The sequence below is a fragment of the Xiphophorus hellerii genome, chromosome 3 (genome assembly GCF_003331165.1).
Source record: "Xiphophorus hellerii strain 12219 chromosome 3, Xiphophorus_hellerii-4.1, whole genome shotgun sequence".
NCBI lineage: Eukaryota > Metazoa > Chordata > Actinopteri > Cyprinodontiformes > Poeciliidae > Xiphophorus > Xiphophorus hellerii.
The window spans coordinates 31,961,555-31,979,652 of record NC_045674.1 but is presented as its reverse complement, the minus strand read 5'-3'; the positions used below and the strand labels follow the sequence as shown (position 1 = coordinate 31,979,652).

Here is an 18,098-nt window from a genome sequence, read left to right as displayed (position 1 = left end):
TTTAAAAAGTGACACGGCTACAAAACAGAATGAATCCCCTGGTACTCACTAAACTCTCCTATGTGAGAACATTAAGGTTTCTCACACAGCTACAGTGAACAAACAAATGTGAACCAAAGCAGAACTTGATGTTGGTTTTTCCAAAGTCCAGGGCCTATAGGCAAATGCTAAGGGTGCCATGAATTTAATGGGGTGCAATGTTTTATTTTTCTTCATAACAACAGCCTACAACTGTTACTACTTTATATATTATAATTTGGTGATGTTACCCAATTCCACTATAGCTAAGCTAATGTGAGGAATATTATTCAAAAGGTACTCCTTTAGCAGTGCCTTCTGCAGCACGCAGAGAGCGCAGCTCAGCAGAACAAGCGTCCAGCAGCTGCAACCCAACAGACAGTGATGCTACTGACTCTAAGCACACACACCAACCAGCACAGCTAACATGTCATCATGTCAAAAAGGAGTCTTGCATCAAAAATTGTAACATTTTCTTTTGTTTTGTACATGAAATAGTCCCCAGCTGGAACATTTTATTGTGTTTCTGGTACAACAGTAAACCTGACACACAAATTAAATATGCAGACATAGATGGTTTGCATGGACGCTTCCCTTGGCTCACTGGGGATTCATTTCTGCTTCAAAACAAATCTGATGAGATGCTGGGAACCCCTATTGTTGTGTTGAAGTTGTGCTAAAAGGAATTAGCCTATTAGCAAAGTCATTCAAGCCTAAAATAGCATCTCAGTGCTAAACTTGTAGCAGCAGCAGCACAGACGCCCCCAATGCTAATGTCAGCGTCCACAGTTCACATTTCTAAAGTTCAATGAACAATCAGGATTTCCTGAAACACTGGAAAGAAGCATTCAATAGCATTCAATGTATTCAATATGTAACCAGGTGAAAGAATGGGTGCATGTCAGAACTGTATTTTGTAAACCCTGTTTTGCTTTGTTTCGCCAACTGGTTGCAATTCTTGTTTTTGCCAGCATGTGGTGCTGCTTTACAGAGAGGTCAAAAGATTTCAGGAAGTAGAAAAAAACCTCTTGTGTATGTATCGTGGCACTCTTAGAAAAGCGGAAGAGAAGGACATTTTTGTGTGCCGAGACCTGGTGAAAAGGATGACTACATGGCCACCTAAGCCGAGAATCCAAGTGTTCGGTAATGTCGAAGCTGAATTATCTTCCGTGAACAAAGTTAAGGAGAGGATGTTAATGTTATGTTTTTCTTTGTTTGTCCTCTAGAAGTGCCACTGCCGTTTATTACACCCTTTGTAAGAGTTTTAGTTTTGTATGTGAAGCTATGTTGCTACATGTGAGCCCCCCATTTTCACCGAAGCTGAGGCTTTATATTGACAGAATACGGGTCATTTACATTTGTTTCTTTGCAACTCAGAAAGAGAGAAAAAGTGTTTTTTTTCATTTGAAAAACAATAAAGGACCCATTTTATTTGAAGCTCCGTGTGCTGCATTACTCCCGGCTTCAAATACTTTAGCAGTAACAAATGATTTTTGAAGTGAAAATGTTGCTTAATTCCTAGAAATATAATTTTTGGTTAAAATGCAATTTTTTGTCATTTATTAGATAGATAGATAGATAGATAGATAGATAGATAGATAGATAGATAGATAGATAGATAGATAGATAGATAGATCTTTATTGTCATTGTCACAAGAACAACGAAATTGAAAAAGTGCCATCAGTCAGTGCATATGCTTAAAAACAAAAAATAACTGTCTCACAATTCACACACAATGTAAGAAATAACAAATAACTGGTAAAAAAAAAAAAAAAAACACAAAAAAACCCCAAAACAAACAAAAAACTAAGAAATTATAATAGCCACATTCTCACATACATCATTCATGATGATTAATGGTTGTTTTTGATTGCATTTAGTTTTGTTATTGCTATCGGGTAAAAACTCTCTGAGACAGTTGGTTCTTGTTCTGATTGCTCTGTATCTTCTGCCTGAAGGCAGCAGTGTGAACAGAGAATGTCCGGGGTGAGAAGTGTCCTTTGTGATGTGTTGTGCTTTTCTTAGACAGCGGTCGCTGTGCAGGTCCTCCAGTGAGGGGAGAGGGCAGCCAATGATTTTTTGGGCTGTATTCACAACCCTTTGGAGAGCTTTCCTTTGAGCCGCAGTGCTGCTGTTATACCATACGCAGATACAGTAAGTCAGTATGCTCTCTATGGAGCACTTGTAGAAGGACACCAGCAGCTTCTCCTTGATGTTGTTCCTTCTGAGAACCTCAGGAAGTACAGTCTTTGCTGGGCCTTTTATATCAGCTCGAAGGTGTTCATGTTCCATGTGAGGCCCTGCTCAGTGTGGACCCCCAGGAAACGAAAATCAGCTACCCTTTCCACACATCAACACAAAAGAGCAAAGGCAGACCAATCCAATGAGAGTCCAGATTCTTGTCTGAACTTTCCTCAAACATAAAATGTAGCACATAATTCATAAAGAGCACATAGAAACTTAGAAAGCTGATTATGATTATTTAGTTTTCTGAACCACATACATGGTGCTGTGTCAATTTGTTGAAGTAAGAAAATCTGCGGTGTTCAGATCCTCATTGATTACCTCCTGACTTGAATGTTCCCCTGAGCTTCATAACTTTACTTTTTTTTTTTTTTTTACCTGGCAAATTTGTCCCTGAAACAGATGCTTCATCCAGCATGATTGTTTTGGCGATACAGAGCCAAGCCGATCCAAAGAGTGGAGCCAAATTATGCTGAGATATGCAGCAGAGCCATACCCAGGATGCCTACAGACTGCAGCACACACACACTCACCCGCCTACGCCCACACACATGCACACACACACGCCCACAAGCAGGCACACACAGAGCGGTGTGCAGAAAAACAATTAGTTTTCAAAAAGCTTAAGAAACCAAAAACTAATCTCCTAAAAATTGCGTCAGCTAAAAAACTCTTGAAGTCGACCAATTATTATTATCAACGCCATCAGTTACGCTGAATACACAATTCACAGCAACCCTAATTCTGATATTTGCATAAAAAGCAAATGGAACAAGAGCTTCACTTTCATATTTGAAATATTTTGTTCACCTGGTTCAAAGCATGGAAACATTTTAGTTTCAAGGAAATATATTCTCCTGCTTTTCGTATGTGTTCATCTGCTTGTGCATTAACATAAAGTGATGGTCAGCTTAAATTTGCAGTTTTTTTATTCAGTCTTAAATACAATTTTGTTTATCTTTATCTTAAGATGCCAGCAGGAAAATTCCCTTACCTTTGTTTTTTGTGATATGCATCCATATTTCCAAAGCAGTGATGTGGACTCTTTCAATATTTTGGGGTTTGTGGTTGACACCTTTGGGTAAATGGTGAACAAAAACAAATATTTATTTGTATTTATTTAAAGTTAAGCAGATCTTCAAGCTGAGAAGACCTGAGAGGAAAATGGGAACAAAGATGATCAGAGAGGAAGAGGACAAAGAGGAGGGGATATTCAAAAAGACAGGAGAAGAGGACCAGAGTGGAGAAGAACCATTTGTTAGAACGCAATCTGATAGAGAGGAAATAAAACCAGCCCAGAGAGGACAATAAATATGTAGATACAAAATGAAATATGAACACTTATTGCTTGAGAGAGAATATAAGGCGATGCATAAATTGCCTTCTTTGTTAACAATTTGTTTTCATCCATCATTAGCTCATCATGCAAGAGCAAAACAGCAAATTAACAAGTGCTTAAGTTGGCAAAATATGCTATGTTCAGTACCAGCTGCGATGTCCTCTAAGTGGAGGAAAAACAACATTATGGATGAAATGAAGTGGAGCACAGAGACGTCACAAGTAAATGCTTCACTTAAGCAGAACTGTTGTACAACTCGGCTGACAACAGCGCGTTGGAAAGTCAGCACTTCACAACCACATGGCTTCTTTTTCAGAAAGACAAAAACTTTACAAAGACTTTCATGACACATAAGACAAATCGCCACCTGATGACTGTGGATCAATATTTGGAGGAAAGTCAAGCAGTTTAATAATGGTGGCATCTCAGATCTGACAGACATGTTTTTATGAGAGTTGGCTTGTCGGAAGTCAAACTAAATAAGGCAGGTATGAAACTGTACAGGAAATTAAGTCACTCCTTGTTAATTTCTTAATAGGAAGTTCAGGAAATACCATCTGAAAAGTAACCAGAATCGTCTTGGAAGCCTGGAAGCAGGCATCTGACTTGGGCTTTGTGGAACTGGACATAGATAGAAAAATTGTCTGGTGACGAGAATTGACCGATATTTAGCTTGATCTCTCATGGCACCTTTAATGACTCTTAAAAAAAACATTTACTGATGACTAGTACATTTTTTGGATGTTAAGTGAGGCATTTAAAAATTCTGACATGAATCTCCAAAAGTTTTTAAGTAGCCATCTCTTCCAACAGAAGGCATATTTCTTGTTAATCAGCTGGTTATGGATGACCAGAGCTAACAACAACTTTCTGTCAACCAGAAAGGAAACCCTCATAGGGAAAATGGTTCACACCCACTCAGAGAGGGTGAGGTTAATCTCAGTGTTATGGTGAAAATTTCATAATTGAACATGTAGATTTCTAAATGTACTTCAAGCTTTAAACCAAACCAAATTAGAAACATAAAAAATTAAGCCAAAACCAACTGAAATATGTAATTTTGGACTCTTCTAGATTTACAGGATGGTGTTTTTTTTTATGTCTCTCCTACTCTGTCTATTCTAATTACACCATGTTCCAAATTATTATGCAAGTGATATTTTCTCAGATTTTCTTAAATGGTCAATGCAAATGATGGGCAGTATAATTTTCAAGTCATGAACAATTACAGTATAAATCAAATTTTACGGAACAAAGCTCCCCATGAGAACAGTATTTTTTTCCAAAATAAAAAACTCAAAATGCACTGTTCCAAATTATTATGCACAGCAGATTTATTAAACATTTTATGGATTATAAAGAAGTGCAAACGGTCATTCTTTGAATGTGCAGCATTAAGTGGTCACCTGTACTAACATCAAAAGCAATTTCAATCAAAGACATCTTAACAGACCGAGTTACAGGGGTGGCCGAATAGTAGTTTCATGCACCACAAGCCTCTGGAGGATCCTCCACCTTGAGGTTCCAGAGGCACCAGCAGCTTCAAATAACTGTTTGCTGCTTTGTAAGGGCATTTTAACAGCTGCTCTCTTAATCCGATGAATTTGTCTAACAGAAACCTTCCTCATTATGCCTTTATCTGTACAAACCCATCTTTGTTCTGAATGAGCCACAAATCTCTTCACAGTACGATATCGCTTCAGTTTTCGTTAAATATCTAATGTTTTCATACCTTGTATTACGGCACTACACTATCTGATGATTTTTGTCAGCAGAGATCCTTTCTCTTTTCCATATTGCTTGAAACCTGTGGCCTGTTTAATAATGTGGAACATCCTTCTTAAGTTGATTTCCTTTAATTGAGCTCACCAGACAAACTAATCAACCAGCTCTCTGAAATTAATTATAGTGATTCAAAGAGCCCTGACACACAATACCATCTATAAATTCAATAGCACAAAAAAAGTTTTTTATCTTTATGACACTTAAATCCAATTTGCATAATAATTTGGAACACGGTGTACAGGCATATGGACAATTATGGGCAATTGATTTTGTTGAGTAATTTCCAGTTTTATGACAGCCACTGGCTCTCCACCCACTAAGGAGTCGGTGTCAGTGTTATCAGGTTGTGATAACAGCAAAACTCTTGAGTGTAGAGGTAGTTACTGAGAAGCAAGACACAAAGCATTAGCAAAAATGAAACCGGCTAAATGACAGAAATGTCAAAAGCTATTTAGAAGTTTATTTTCTTCAGAGGCATGCCGGCTGTTTGTTCCAGCTGCTTTGATAGGAGAAAGTAAGACTGAAGACATGAAGCAGCAAAATTTATATATTGAATAATTTTCAGCTGTGAACCTTTGCCAATCGTTTAACATGTTGATTTTTTTTAAATATTGGCAATCTTTTGGAAATGTCAGCGAGAAAGTAAGGACCTACATTCTTTAAGAAATACACACAAATAATACTGTTTTGTCAATGAAGCTAACCTTGCTAATCATATATATATATATATATATATATATATATATATATATATATATGAGAATAGACAGATTAGTCAACTCCAAATCAAGTTGTCTTTGTTTGAACATGTTTATTAAATTCTGTATTTAACCCTCTTGTGGTCTTAAAGAGATGGGGTTGATTAGACCCCACAAGTTTTTTATTCTGTGTGCGGTCCAGTGGGGTCACACTGACCCCATTTGTGATTTTACCAGGTACATATGGTACCTGGTAAAAGAAATAACCGTCACTTTCTGTTATTCCAGAAAGTGACCGTCTGACGGGACAACCTCCTTCGTTTCCCTACTGTGACATTTTCTGCGCTTTTCCTGAGTGTCGAGCTAAAACCACGGGAGGGTTAAGTCTACTGAAATGACAGTTTACAGAAAGAACTTTTCAACAGGTCAAAGATAGAAGCTGGAGATCAGGTGCATTTCCATTTACCTCAAACATGCAGGAAAAGGAACATAATGATTTCCACTCTCCCTTAAAGCCCCAAAATTTCAGTAAATTGAATGTTTCCGACTTTCTGACCCTGAAATTATAGAATGCCAGAATCTCTCAGACAGGAATTGCAGCAATGAATTTTCAAGTGGGGAACAAATAATTATTTATCTACATTTTTGTCCGACACGATTTCAGGATTGGCCATAATGCATTAGCAGATAGAATTAAGTGAGTGTGAAACATCAACACAAAGAACAAGCTCTGCGGTGAGACAGAGCCCACATCTGGTGGAGTATGCAGTTCAATAGGGAGAGTGGTAATAACCCTGATTAGTTCCAGTGTTGATGGCTTCTTATAGAGCTTCCAGGGGAGAGCTGAATAGAGATGGAAATCAGGGCTCAGCCACGGATGATTATCCAGACACTCCAGATCAAAGATTTCCCCTGGACTCATCATAGCAGAGCAAGAATAGATCATTTTACCCTGCACTATGAAACTACCTGTGCTTTATTGGGATACTTCTGAAGGAAGCAGCAGAACTGTTCCAATTTAAACAAACAAGTATCAAATAGAACAGCATGCATCTGCGTGTGTAGCAACTGCTGTGCATATGGTCATCAATTTATGCAGCCATAATAACTCACAGAATGTTCCTAGAAATGCTTCATAGACCATCCATGTCCCTATGGCTACTGAAGAAATCAGCAAAGTGCCAGGAGAATAAAACTACAGCAATGACACCATAATGTGTTGATGATAAGTGACACTTTCAGCCAAAAAGAGGGTCACGCCACCACTGAGAAAGCTGTGGAGGAAGCAGAGAGAACCATCTGTGAATTCACAAGCTAGGTGTGTGTGTACAGTATGTGCATGCGGAGGAGACGGCGTGAACATGCCCACGTGCTTTTGGCTCATTTCTGTGGCATTTCAACAGCCAACAGCGAGTCACAGGAGAGGCACTGATGTGGTGCTGGAGAAAAGTTCAGCTTCTTTTAGCTCACGCTAAATGTTCATATTATGGTCAACTTTTGTGTTCTAAGTTAATGTAGTTACTTCCATTAGGGGAATATGACACCATGTAACGATGCTGCACTGCATTCCCAGAAAAGAAGAGACAAAATTAAGCTATATTTGATCACTGTACTGTACAGGTTTCCTTTTCCCAAAAAGAGCACAGTGCTTTACTCTGCTCAAAATTTTACAGGTTTACATTTTCCCACTCACCCCCTCACCCACTCACTCACTCACTCACTCACTCACTCACTCAGATCCAAATGACGGTAAGTGTTATAATACTTCCTCAAAATCAAATAAATATGCCGAACTACACTCACTGGCCACATTTTTAGGTACAACTTTCTTGGCTTCACACCTGCCTTGATTCCTTGTGGCATCTCTAACAACACAAGTTGTGGGAAATGGTCCTCGTTGATTTTACATCATATTGGCATGACAGATTGCTGCATATTTGTTGCTGAATTCTGACCCTACCATCTGAATGTTGGAGCTGAAATAAAGACTCGTGAAACCAAGAAACATTTTTACAATCTGTTATTGTTTCATTCTGGTGAGCCTGTGTGAACTGTCGTTTCCTGTTTTTCGCTAACAGGAGTAGCATCTGGGGATTAACAGTCTCTTTGCGAAATCTGGGCTAGATAATTCTGAACGAGGAAGGCTCAAAATTCAGTCCAGATCAGCTGAAAATAATAGCTTCAGTTAACCCTGAGTTATGTTTACCTCAAATGATGTATATAAATCATTAGTAGATCCTCCAGATATTGATTCACCATGGTAACTGCTGAAAAATAAGTTATGACACAGCAATGGCCTTGTTTGAGTTTTTCAAGAATGTGTGTTTGCATATTCAATAAGAAATACATACGTCAAGAGCAGAAAGAGATTCTACTTGGAAGAAAACCAGTTGACCTAAATGTGAAGCTTACAAAGCATTTATGAACCATAATTAGTATGGTGTTTTTATCACATAACATAAATGAACAGTGACACCATAAACATATTTCAAGTGACTCATAACCCCTTTGTAATCTACTGCAGCAGCTCTCTGAGTTATCTTTTATCCTGAAGCATCTGAACCCTTCACAGAATGAGTTAAACAGTTTGGTAATCCCAGTCTCAGGCTGCCTATTCTCCTCTGACCTCTGACCTCAACAAGGGATTTCCATCTATTAAGCTGCCGCTCACCAGGAAGTGCCGGTGAGGCACCAACACGATGCCACAATTAAACCCTTTTGTCCTCTGTTCGGATGCTCGGTTTGCTCTGTCCACTTTATCATACTTTGTTTTTTTTAAATCCAATCAAATTGTCTGAGATCATTCCTCATCAACATAAAATAGTATTTTTATGCCAGGTTTTCCCTCTAGTTTACATTTTTAGTGTAAGTGATTTATAATGACACTATAATGTTTTTAGAGCAATGTCTTGTCCAACATCTGGACCAACAAAAACAAAAGAATTATTATCATTAAAGGAAAAGCTTTAAAATATGCGAATGGCTTTTAGACCATTTTCTATGTTTCTGTACACATTGTAAATCCATCCATCCATCCATTTTCTGTTCACCCTTTGTCCCTAATGGGGCCGGGAGGGTTGCTGGTGCCTATCTCCAGCTACGTTCCAGGCGAGAGGCGGGGTTCACCCTGGACAGGTCGCCAGTCTGTCGCAGGGCAACACAGAGACATACAGGACAAACAACCATGCACACACACACTCACACCTAGGGAGAATTTAGAGAGACCAATTAACCTGACAGTCATGTTTTTGGACTGTGGGAGGAAGCCGGAGAACCCGGAGAGAACCCACGCATGCACAGGGAGAACATGCAAACTCCATGCAGAAAGACCCCGGCCGGGACCTTCTTGCTGCAAGGCAACAGTGCTACCAACTGCGCCACTGTGGCATTTCAGCCCCACGTTGTAAATGGTTGGGTTAAATATGGTATTCAATTTTACTTGTGAAGAATTTTTTTCTGTAATTGCACATCTCTGTACCAGATATATTTTATTACAGCGGTTTTTATCGTCGGAGGCTGAGTAGAGCAGGATATGTATTTGTCATTTCCAGTCATAAAGAAACAAACCAAAAACGTCAGCTTGTTATGTGCCGTTTGATATTTTCACCCTCAGGCTTTTCTCTGCTTCCTGTGTAAGTCACAATGGATAAACACATCTGCTACATAAAATTTGAAATAAAGGTCCAGCTGCCGTAAAAATAATAATAATAATAATAATAATAATAATAATAATAATAATAATAATAATAAAAACACAATGTAACTGTAATGACTCCAACAGAAAAGGGTGTTCAAAAAAGGGTTTTGCTCTTTCATGCGTCACATATTGTGCAGTGTTAAAAACAGATCTGGAGTCAGGATGGCTTCTCTCATCACACTGAGGTGTGAAGGTGTTTCCTCTACTTCACTCTGAGAATGTGCTAACATGGAGTCAAAAATAGCAGAAAAGAGAACCCTGTTAATTAAAGACCCTGATTCACAGACACTCACCTCAGATGCTACCATACTATTACTGCTAGCACTCAGGGGTTCCAGAAATATGAGGCTGCACCCAGAAGTCAGATGAAATCCTTTCCCTGCCTAAAACCAACAGACACAGAGTGCAGCGCTGCAGACTCTATTATCACACTGACAAAAGCTCATTCTTCTGGATGTATGAGCAGCGTGTGTTTCTGGCAGGAGGTGCTAAAAGTCACCTGAAGGCTGCAGCTCCTGGCTGAGCAGCTTTATTTTCAGAACAGACTAAATGTCTAAACGGCGTAAAGCTTAAAAATGGAATCTCACATCAAAGATCTGCTCAGGAAGGGACGGAGCCACAGCAGGATGCCGTAAGTCATCTCACAAGAAATCAAATAAAGCTCAATAAGATTTAGATGTTTGGTTTCTCCTGCAGTTTCATTTAAACCAGGAAAAATATGAAAATGAGAAATCATAGGGAGATGCAAAGATTAAGGCCGTAAAAAATATGGAGACAGTTTCAGGATGGCCTTATAAAGAAATGTCAGGTAGTGAATTGATCCTGCCATAAAAGCACATGACCAACCATCCTTGGCATACAAATCAGAGCCAAGTGTCATCATTTTTCAGCTGCTGTCTAATCCAGTGAGAGGTTTTGTCTGAAGATTCTGAAGATTTTTCCATTTCACACAAACAAAATAGAATAATCATGCATACTGACAGGTTTCTTAACAAAATGCATAAGTAAGAAACCACATGACTTATTTTGTCTTGCAATATTAAACTTTGGTACATATATTAAAACATATATAAAATTACTGCTACCTGAAACCAATATTTACTTGCTGCCATTAACAATGTGTGGAGATCTTATGTTGTTAAAATGCCATGATACATCTTGCAAAAGTGAACTCTCATAAATTTCTTAGAGTCATTGTCAAGACATCTGATAAGATTACATTAACATCATAACCCTCAGATATGAAGGTGCATCCTCTTAAGTTTGCGATGTCTATGTTTTTCAGAATTAGTTTTTGATTTACAGCTATGTTGACATAGCACACTAATTAATGAATGTGAACCCAGTGTTGTACATTGGATCATCTCTCAACATTGTTATATCCTTAGCTAACATGCAAATCTGGACTTGACCAAAATTACACAGTAAGTGGTGTCTAGCCTTACATGTACACATGGGATCAGATTTAGTAACACAAACATGCACAAGCAGATTTCTTCTGATATTCTGGTAGTCATAACTCTTCTTAGCTCAGACTGGTCAGTAGTGTGGAGTCATCTGGAGTCCCTGAGGAGATGAGAAGGAATCATGAATGCAGAGTGAGATCAAAGGGAAGTTTAGACCATCTCTTCTCTTGATCTTAAAGGGAAAGGATCATATTCCATCTCCAACATCTCTCTGCTTCCTAACTGTACGGCCAGACAGAGATGTAAAGAGGAGCAGCGAAAGCAAGTGAGCTGGATTAGCAGAGGTTTTGATGGTGTCATCAGGAAATGTTACTGTAGAATATCATATCTGCTGCCTGGATGTTGAGTTGTCATGACAGTCAGACAGCAACAGCGTCTTCAGTCAGAGGCTTCTTCTGATCCATTGCAAGACAAACTGCTGTAGAAGATCCTTCCTGCCCACAGTATCACCATCCGCAATGACTCTTTGAAGAGACTTGAATGATATGAATTGACATTTAATTAACCTTTCATATAAAGTCTATTTGAATTGAATTGATCAGTGAAGTCAACAGTCAAATATGCCCATACACCAGCGGTTGTTCGCAATTTTGCTGCGGGCCGGGGGGGGCGTGTTGTAAGTATCGAGTCCGATGCTGTTGTTCCGGGGGGCGGGGAGGGGGGTGTGTGTGTGTGTGGGGGGGGGGGGGTGGGAGGGGGTGCGCCGCAGTACTCCGATGTTGTTTTGTTACTCATTCTGCTGCAAGTTGGCGCAATTTTGCTCAAGACGTAACCGGTAAAATCCGGTTTAGGATTTTCAAAATAAAAGATCCGGAAGTAGTTCATTATTTCTTGCACGGCCCAGTACCAATTGGTCCGCGGACCGGTGGTTGGGGACCACTGCCTTACACTAAATATTTATTAATAAATGTATACCTGATGTAACACAGCTGGTAGTTTCCCTCTACAACTTAACATAGTTGTAAACCATCACACGTATATCTGAAGTGTGGCCTTGGCAAATTAAGAGGTTTGTGATCTAAGCTCTAACAGTGTTTGGTTTCTGAAAAAGCAATAAGGTCATTTTTGTTTCGGAAGAACAATGCGAAGTAATAGGTATTACAGTTTAACCTAAAGGAAATCAATCCAGCCTTGATGCTAGAGCAGAGAATAAAACATGATCTGTTTCAAAGGGTCATGTTCTACATTGTTTAGTCTACACAACATTTGCATTTTTATGCTCATAAACACCTCTGACAAGCAGGCAGTCTTCTTTGTTCCTGCCCTGATGCTCTGATTGCTGTTGTTTCCATATAAAATAGCTGACACGGAGCTCTCCTTTTCTACCTTAGCAACAGGACTGATGAAGTGATCAGACGCTGCTGGCTCTCACAAGACGACGGTCACAGCTTCCACTCATGAATGAGCTGCAATACATGGAGAGAATAATTGTGGAACTTCATGTTTTAGAATTCGTATTTTTCTTGCAACTTAGCGGGGGTTTGTTCATGATGACCAACTACCCAATAGAACCTCATGATAGTTTGTGACGTTTGCACTTGCTGCAGCACCAGTCCAGCCAGGTTGGAAATTACGCTGGATTTTCTGTTAAATAAACTTACATGTTCAATCCCATCTAATGACATTCAGTACGTTTGATACTTGAAACCGCTTTAGTCAGTACTTGTTAAATGTTGCGGTAAAACTTTTGCAACTGTAGAATAACGGAGTTCCTGATTCTGTTCCCACACGGCCAAGCCTCATTAAATACCCTCCCAAGCCTCTCATTTTGTCCCTAATTAGGGAAACAAATAGTTTTACTGGATCTGGTGGACCTCCAGGTCCCTTCAGGCAAAAAAAGAAAAATAATTTCCCACATTACTGCTGACAGGCCAGTGGGACACAGAATCACAGTAGGTTTTCATTTTAATGTCCCTGTGTTTGGGAGTGTATGAATAACCTGTCCGGTAAGACTGATTGCTGGCCATTTACTCCAAAGCATGATGGGTAAGGCAGTTTTTAGAGTTCAAGGGCCTCCTAGACGCACATCTTCTGAGTCCTGTATGCTCTCTCTGTCCCTCCTTTAATCCATCTTTGATCGTCTCACTGACTGTCTCCTTGTCGCCCGTCCATTCATTCATCTCCCTCCTTTTCTATGACGCCCCCTGCTTCCCTTCACTGTCTCATACTGGTCCCTCTGATGTTACAAATTCAAATATGAGTGTCTTTGACGGCTCGCAGCCTTGGACAGTGTGGCTTTGTTTGAAAAGAGAGTGATCAGAGGATAGGAAGACAGAGGGAGGGCGAGTGAGGCGACAGCACGGGTATTTTCCGAAGCTGCGGGAGGATGTGGATGCAGAAACAAAAGAGGACATCTAGGTTAAAAAAAACATGCATGAATGCCTCTGAAAAGGCCAGTGTTGCGTTGTTGGCTTGTCTCATCCCTGCGCCTCGGAGCCAGCAGTGCCTGTCAGGGCTCCACTGTTGACTTCCCTTCGCTTATCTCTTCTCTTTCTGGAGATAAAACAGTTGACTGCTAACATGCAGTACCTGTACTGAGGGAAGCCAGGGTGATGCTTGTCATACCCTAAACCTGGCTCCGTCCCAGAAATGCTTGTGACTTTAAAACATCTGACAAGTCCTGCATATCGGGCTCTCCTCAGAGCTTTATCATTGGCCTGATGTGGAAATAATGGCGCTGTGACAAAAAGTTCCATATAACACTTTTATGCTTAATATTGCTTCAATCACTGGATCACCTGGATTGTCACTAGGCCGAGGTTTTAAACCAGAACTCCTTCAATCTAATCATTCATCCTTTTTAAATCCCTTTCAATGACATTTCAGGAAAAAAAGAGTTTTTCCAACCTGCGTGAAGCATAGAGCAGACAGGAAATAAAGAAATGATCTAGTCTTTAAAAATCCCCATTTATTTTCTCAAAAGATAACATCATGCAGTCACAATAAACAAATTATGTATTTCTATAGCTGCCTGTTTGACAACATGTCATTTAGTGAGTGCTTCAGAAATGCCAAGGAAAAGAAGTATTCCGGGTGAGAAAAAGATTAAATCATCTTCCATTTAAACTGTGTTCTCTGTTCTTCAGGAGTATGAATTGTAAACTGTTTGGCTGGAGGTTTGTTGCTGTCTTACTATCAAGCATCAGCAGCTAGATGGCTTCTAAAATAATAATAATAATAATAATAATAATAAAAACATTCAATGCTGCTTTACTGAAATTCTTTCCTAGAAAAGAGTTTAATTTTCCAACAAGAAAATAAAAATCTTAATAGAATATTTTTCTTTCTTAAACACAAATTTTCATTTGGCACAAAATTCGTCATTATGTGTTTTATAAAAGCACATAATGTTTGTACATTTATGAGTACCAAAGATTTAAAAATTAAAAGCATCATACCATTTTAAATGTTTAAAGTGGTGCCACAGAACAGTGGAGCCACACTAAACAGATTTTTCTGATAGTAGTAATGCTGTACTACCCCTTCTCCTCCCACCTGTTGCTGCACACTGCTGGTCAGCAGGCTTACAGAAGGCCACTACAATTCCTTGTTTTATTGTAACACAAACTGGGGAAGAGCATCCAGCACTCTCACTACAGTAACAATGTTTAATAGAATGTCTATAAGGAGCAGAATGTGGTGTCATCTTGCTAAAGGGCAAGTAGTATCTGTTTATTTAATGTGCCAGAGTCTTTATAAACAGCAAATATATTATCAACTTATAATATACAATGACATTTAGTGAATATTTATTGTATGGTTAAATCTAAGGACAAAAAAACTCTTCATATAATGTAATTATATGAAACACAATTATAACTCCATCAGTAAGTACGCTGTGTTGTTTTAGCTGCAGTAACACATTTCTTTCCTGCTTTAAGAAAGATCATTTAGATCATGTGGTAACTAAGACTGTTAATGGATATCTGAGAGATGCATCAGCTGTGAATAATAACAATAATAATAAAATTCACCAAGAAAGCCATTGGCACAATTTCTTCCGATATGAGGCTAATTTAGTCATTCATTTTCTTTGAATAACAAGCTCCAACTGGAGGTTTTAATGAGTTTCAAACCAGAACTCCTTTAATCCGTCTTCAACAGAAGGTTTATGCAATGTCAAAACAGAAAGTCAAAAAACGTTTGCATGGACCTTAAAAACTAAGCCCAGTTTCTGAATCTGTATTTTAAGATCGCATTCTCACGTTAGAGCCAACTGAAAGGGGTTAAAGCCGATTGGTCAGAAATCTCAGCTCTGAGGCCATACAGCCTTTATTTATTCAACAGTCACCTCCTCAGACTGCAACGCACTGGAGCTGGAGCTTTAAATGAGCAGATGAAAAAATGGATGTTCTATAGCGCCCCCAACAGTCTGAGCTAGCCATATTAAAAGGGTTAGGAGATCAAATATTGACTTTGCTTTCCAATGTCAAATGAAGAGGAATTATCAGTTCTTATTAGACTGATATGAATTCCAATATCTGCAATGTTTCCAAACTTGCCTCTTCTGCTAGCCCCGAGTGCCACAGCTTGGGCAGGCTAAGAAGTCCTACTCCAGCTCCAGGAGACTCCAGGGAGGCTCACCGAAGCAGAAGAAGACTGTGAATGTGAATGACAACTCATTTAGAGGCGATGAGGTCTCCTGAGAGGTAGGGCCATCAGCTGGAGACAGGCGGTGCGCCACAGCCTCTTAATCCGTCTCCTCCACTGCAAAGACTCAGGTTTCCCCCATGAGCATCACCGGAGGCATGATTTCTGCGTCTGCTCATCAAGTATCACCAAGACATGACTTCAGCACATTTCAGCTGTGTTCCTGCAGATCCAGATCCTGTTTCCAGGATGTTTGAAAGTGGATCCAAGCCACCTGGAAGCTGCAGATGGAGAAATCTGAGGAGTTGACCCGCAGCTCTCCTGATTTACGTCTTTGTTTGTTTATACAAATAAATGAAAACATGTTAGGAAATTATTTTAAAGTGTAAATAAATAAATAAGGAATCCAGGAGAGATGCACTGAGCTTCCTCCGGACCCACACCGCTGTTCTTTTCAGAATAATCCAAATGATCGGTAAACAATCGATTGTATGTTGGTTGAATATGCATGAGAAAAGCTGGTTATAGTCCAGCATTTTATTTTAAAGTAATCACATTCTCAAGAAAAATATGAGCAATTAAGTGAATGGGAAAATAACGTGTAAGAGAGCCATTTATGTTGTGCCCAGCGAGCGAGTTCATAGTTAAGCTCACTTCTTCTCTGTTTTACTGAAGGACACTGTTGCTCTTACATATTTATCTTCAGCAGAAAACAGAGAATGGCTCAGCTGTCTTGGTTCTGAGCAGGGTTGGGTTAGGGCGACACCGCATCCCCGGAGAGCCGCGCCGCGCTGCGTCGCCGCGCTGTGTCCCCGCGGACAGACGATGCCCTGAGCCACCCTGAGCCTCAAAGCGACTGGGCGTGTGAGCTTTGGGAATCACTCGGATGCCTCCTGGTCTGGCTCCAGGAACACCAAGTTGTTGAATAAACGACAGCTCACATATTTTAATACTTGACCTTTTTGTGGTATTTTCTGCCCTTTAGCCAGATATGAATTTCCCAAAACAACAAGGGCAACGCGTCCCAAAATGTTGCCACAGAAAACTTTGAGATGACCGGACCAGTTCCTAACACATCGGTAACAGAGAACTGGACGAAATAATACGAATAATAAAACAAAGAATTTACCTTGAGTAAATTACCACTCCGCCGAAGCATGGCAGTGGTCAGCGGTCGGTGTGTTCGGAGTGTTCAACAATTCCAGAAGGGGTAAGTCCTGCCATAAGTCCACCAAACGCGTTTTAATTCTGATAAATCTCGCCTCACCCTAAGCTAAATAAGTACGACGCTTCGGGGACGAAGAGGACAGAGAAACTGTCAGGAGTTCAGGTTCTCTGTTTGATGCGCTCCCAGTGCGTAAAACGCATTCAGCTTGTATTCTCCCTGTTTGATTCCCCCACTGCTTCAAAATCAAACTCTTCACTTCGGACAGAAATATCCTTATTACACATTAGTTCGTCTTCTTCTATGTCTTGTTTTATTTGTTCGCTGTTTGTTTTTAATCCTTAGAGCCTATTTGTCTGGAAAAAGTTAGGCGATCTTTGAAATTGGAAATCCTCTCCGCACGCACGCCTCACTCTCCCCCAGGTGAATGTGAGAGCTGCGACAGAGCCGCAGATCTAAGGGAAGCTCGAGCACGTCTCTGGAACTGCCGTCTCCAGCTCGCGGCTCTGGAGCGTCCTTGTCCGTCCGTGTGTCCGCGCGGCGACAGCCAAATTCCTTATTTGGAAGCCCGGGGCTCGCGCTGGTATCAAGAGAGCCAAATTACACCACAATAACTTCCAGGCAGATCTTTCAAAATAAATACATGGTTTAATAAAGCAGGAGGGGGAACCCTTTGAGTAAGCCTTGGGAAAGAGTCAGTATGCAATAAATACACTAATTATTCAGACTCTTTCTAGAATACTTGAGCAATTAAAAAAAAATAACTTTTTACCCTGTTAAATTATATATTTTTCTATATGAATAAACAGGGTTATCAAAGTATATATATATACTATGAATTTCCCAAAACAAATTTGGGAAATATATATATATATATATATATATATATATATATATATATATATATATATATATATATATATATATATATATAAGTATACTCTGTAGAAACACAAATTCTTATCAAGTATTTTTGTCTATTCTACTGCAAGTATTTTAGTACACTTGAAATAAGGCAAAACTACATTTTCACCTAAGTATAGAGGTAAATAATTCCTTAATATTGATACAGTACTACCAGTTCTACTGGCAAGC

At 39.6% G+C, this 18,098-nt stretch overlaps 1 protein-coding gene across 7 annotated transcripts in view; it reads right to left on the bottom strand.

Annotated features, from left to right (window-relative positions):
* The window catches only part of adgrb1a (adhesion G protein-coupled receptor B1a), a 179,673-nt gene extending 162,121 nt beyond the window's left edge, over positions 1–17,552 (bottom strand). For all 7 annotated transcript variants that reach the window (XM_032558860.1, XM_032558866.1, XM_032558864.1 and 4 more), the window contains exon 1: positions 16,968–17,552. The gene's annotated coding sequence lies outside the window, so the exon portion shown is untranslated. The remainder of the gene's footprint in view (positions 1–16,967) is intronic.
* Positions 17,553–18,098: the final 546 nt, after the last annotated feature.